At 43.5% G+C, this 4,738-nt stretch overlaps 1 non-coding gene across 1 annotated transcript; it reads right to left on the bottom strand.

The window, feature by feature from the left end:
- Positions 1-655: 655 nt before the first annotated feature.
- LOC119182054 (U2 spliceosomal RNA) lies at positions 656-839 on the bottom strand. The gene has a single exon (XR_005111242.2). It is a non-coding gene; the product is annotated as a U2 spliceosomal RNA (small nuclear RNA).
- Positions 840-4,738: the final 3,899 nt, after the last annotated feature.

The following is a 4,738-nucleotide window of genomic DNA, read 5'->3' on the forward strand; positions in this document are numbered from 1 at the left end:
CACAAGAAGAGCACAGAGACGCCTGCACGTCGGGGCTTTGTGAAACCGCCGCACTGCAGGTTCCTGCGTGGTGCGTCCTCTGCTATTCTTCGCTAATTTATTTTGTGATGGGGAAGAGTGTACATTTGAAAATGTCGTGAGAGAACACGCCTTCAGGGTAAGACTTCTAGTGAAGACGTGAAATAAAAATGCCTTCGCTTGTCACTGCAACTGTGAACAGAAACACCAACACGCAATAGAAGCTGTTTCTTTTTTTCTGAAATGCGCGAACTGCAATAGTTGAAATGGCTAAACAAGGCTGTTTTTTCACATACACAATTTTAAATTTCCTTTGAAACAGTAAAAATAAACTACTCATTACCTTTCATAAATGGGATGTGAAAAAAACTTGGAGAATGTATGAGTAAACACAAAGAAGGTGCTGCCCAATATAAATTTTCGACACAAAGATTTACTTTCACAAAGCAATTGGAAGTGTGAACACACATAGGGCACTTCCGCACGCGGGCGAAAGGCAGCGAATACCGCGTACATTGGGGCAGCGTGACACCAAGGCTTCGGAGAGTCGCCGCACCCTCGCGGTTTACCCTAATATCCCTGGTGAATCCGGACACATTGTTTTTATTAAGAATAGTGTTGTACTCACGCCCGCTGGGGCGAGTGGGCCAATCCCGGAGATCGTGAAATACTGGGGCAACCCGCGGTGGAGTCGAAGCAAGCTTCAAGCTTTGTTCCGTATTGCAAATTTAAGTTTATTATCTTGGATACAAATAGAATCCGTATCGCATAGTAAGATAATATGAATATAGAGTTGTTATCAAAAGCGGCAACACATAGAGGCAATGGTAGTCTCGGCCTTGCTGGCCCGACCGAAGGCCGCCCGGACCTTCCGGAACAAAAGGACCTGGCCTACAGATGGTACCTACAGATGGGGGCAGTATTCCGATGAAGAACCCAAAGGCGATTCAAGTGGAGCTTTCAAAAACCACTTCGCATCCCCAGGAGATCACTGAGGTCCGTCAGTTTGGTCGCGGAGGCATCCTCTGCTGTTCCGCAGATAGGAATGCATTCGTGATCTCCTGCAATGTTCCGAATTCGCAGCGCATCCGGTAAGCCCATTTATTCCGGCACACCTCGCATGCTCGAAAGGATTAGTCCGCGGTGTAGACACAAGCCTGACACCTGCAGACGTGCTCGATTTGTTTTTGGTGGCGGGTGTAATTTCAGTGTACAGGTGCATCCGTACAATTGACAACATAAAATCACCAACGGAATCGGTGATAGTGACCTTTTTAAGAACAGTCCGACCTTCCAAAATTAAGGCATGGCCACTGATCTATAAGGTAGAGCCAATTTCCCCCAAACCCCTGAAGTTTTTGAAATGTTGGCGATATGGAGAGGGTGCCGATCAGTTCTTAGATGCCGTCTGTGTGGTGAAAATCATGACAGCCGCGATAGCAGCTCTGAGAAAGAGAGGTGCTGCTTATGTAATGGGGCGCACCCTGCAGACTCCGCAGACTGTGCAGCAAAAGAAAGGGTTGATTGATTGATTTGTGGGGTTTAACGTCCCAAAACCACCATATGATTATGAGAGACGCCGTAGCGGAGGGCTCCGGAAATTTTGACCACCTGGGGTTCTTTAACGTGCACCCAAACCTGAGTACACGGGCCTACAACATTTCCGCCTCCATCGGAAAGCAGCAAAAGAAAGGGAGCTTGCCATATTGGATATTGTAGAACGCAAGAGGTGCTCTCGGAAAGAAGCCGTTGCAGAAATGCAGGAGAGATCCAAAGGATATGCAGGTATTGCAGCACGTTATACCACCGCCATGGATGCATCTCTCGCAACATCTATCGCAGAGGCCGTACAGAAGGCTATGGAAAAGGCAATGGAACGCCTCGCAAACGACCTTTTTGAAAGCTTGGCACAATTGGTTTCCAATCAACTATCTCAAATTCTAGGTGTAGCATCTACGAACGATTGGGCTCCTCAGACATCCTTGGTATCGCAGCGTACGGAAATAGAAAGTGCGACAACACGTCAGCGAGCGGTTTCTCCTGAGGCAGGGACTTCCAAAACAACCGAAGACGGTGATCTTACGGATGATTCGGAAGCATGTGCGGATATGGATATGGACTCTCATAAGACTCTGAATTGAACCCGATCTCCCCAAACAAAAAACTCTTCGCATAATTCGAAATCTAAAAAGTATCTATCTAAAAAAGAATTCTTTGAGAACATACCTAAGAAAGGCTTTTTGCGAAAGGACATTTTGGACCATGCAGTTTCGGCGACGGTTCTGTCGTCAAAATAGGTTCACTAAACATATTACAATGGAATTGCAGATCTATATTTTCCGCAGCCACAGACCTATCATACCTTTCTTCACAACTTTCTCCGGATATTATATCACTGCAAGAAACCTGGCTTTCAACCAGCCAGAAGTTTTACCTAAAAAATTATCGGCTATTTCGATTGGACCGACCTAGCAGAGGTGGTGGGCTTGCTGTCTAGATAGCAACTAAGTTTAGTACAAAGCTACGATCTCTTATCGTTGTGTGACTCCAGATTGTAAAATTTTGATAGTAGACGTAATATTACCAGACGCTTCTCCCTTGTCGTTTGTAAATGCGTATTTCCCAGCCGGGGTGCAAGACACACGAAGTCTAGACGATATGTTCTCTGCCTGCAGAAAGGATATATTAACCACTGGAGACTTCAATTCACTTCATGTGGCATGGGGTTTTAAAACAGATTTAAGCGGAAATTGATTGTGGGAATGGGCTATTGACAAGAATTTATCTTGTTTAAATTCGCAATCTGCTACTTTTGTCCGAGGTCTCTCTAAATCTGTAATTGACTTGACATTTTCAAGCTCATCTCTAAATATATGTTCGTGGCAAACTTCAGACTGTGCTACTAACAGTGACCACTTGCCTATTAGTTTTGTACTGAACTTTCCAAGAACACATGTCGCCGAAAAGGCCCGCTCATTCCTCAACTATAGAAAATTAGAAAAAGACTTGAGGGCTACTTTTGATCACCGCAAGGACATACAAGGTGACATTAGGGCTATGAGTCTGTGTGCAGCGTTAAAAAGATCAGTAAAAGACGCAACGTTTAAATTAGACTGGGCCACAAGAGGTTCTTTTAGTCCATGGTGGACTGAAGAGTGCACGAGGAGCTATAGAAAACGGAAAGCTGCATGGAAACAACTGCTGGTCAACCAATGTCCGAAAAATTGGCGTGATTATAAATTCGACGTAGCAGACTTCAAACGCACAGAAGTACAGCAAAAGATGGTTATAATATGAAAAGACATGAGTATCTTTCTAGGGCTAAAAACCAAAAAGCGCTCTTTAGATTTTTAAGATCTCAAAAGATGTTACCACCCGCTGAAAATATTGACTCTTCAGTTCTTTCCCCCCCGTGAGCTCTCTGATTTAGTAGAAAATATTGCGAAAGGGCTCCAAGATAGATTCATGTCAACTATACCACTGCACACTGTGAACCGAATGGCAGGCGAGGATTTCGAGGAGGTTACTTTAGATGAGCTGGCAGAGATAATAAGGCACTTATCTTCTTCGGCACCTGGACCAGACGGGGTAACGAATTCAATGATAAAAATAATATTCGAGATTTGTCCAACTGAAGTACTTAATCTGGTGTATTTTTATTTGACAAAAGCTTGGATACCAGCGGAATGGAAGCTGTCTAAAGTGATTCCACTTCTTAAAAAGCAGGAAAAAGGATTTGCCTTGGACAATGTAAGGCCGATATCACTCACGTCAAATCTGGTTATGCTAATTGAAAGAGTTTTGAATGCCCGGGTAATGAAATATAATAATAATAACGCAATATTAAACCCCAGTCAAATTGGTTTTAGATCCGGTTGCTCAATATGGTGTGCGCATGTTGTTTTTTTAGAGCCGAATACAACTGTCTCGGCGTCGGCGCCATTACTGTGCTTTAGTTACTTTAGATTTGGCTAAAGCGTACGATAGGGTTGAGCATTCAATTTTATTAAAACAGATGGAATATCACCACTTTCCCAACTACATCACTGCGTGGGTGTCGGAGTTTTTAAGAGGGAGAGAATATTACTGCTTTAAAGATGGGTACTCATCGAATAGATATAAGCAGACACGTGGCGTAACACAGGGGGCTGTCCTGTCGCCAGTTTTATTTAACATTTTCTTAAGCTCCATTCCATCAAGTAAGAATATTCAGTTATATGTGTACGCGGACGATATTGCTTTCTTCGCAAGTAATACCGACCTTCAATCATTATACCAGAGCCTACAAAATTATCTCAATATGATAGAAAGATGGCTTAGAAATATTCATATGACCCTGAACGTAAAGAAAAGTGTGCTTCTTGCATTCTCTTTCCTGCAGCCTATCAACATCTCGTTAATGTACAGTAATGAGCTCATTCCGCAGGCGAATTCCCCTAAATATTTGGGCATCATATATAATGACACTATAAATTGGAGAAGTCACATTGATGATGTGTACTCCAAGGCAACACGGGCCATGGGGTGGCTACGGAAGCTTGCAAACCGTAAAGCGGGTTTAAGAAGAGATGTACTAATAATGATATATAAACTTTATATGCGGCCCATCATGGAATTCGGATGTGTATTATTTTCTGGCAGCGCAGCTTATAAAATGAGACCCCTAATACTGCTGGAAAGAGAAGCGTTGCGTTTGTGTCTGGGTTCACCAAATTTTGCT

The sequence above is a fragment of the Rhipicephalus microplus genome, chromosome 6 (assembly GCF_043290135.1).
Source record: "Rhipicephalus microplus isolate Deutch F79 chromosome 6, USDA_Rmic, whole genome shotgun sequence".
In the NCBI taxonomy this organism is placed as follows: Eukaryota; Metazoa; Arthropoda; class Arachnida; order Ixodida; family Ixodidae; genus Rhipicephalus; species Rhipicephalus microplus.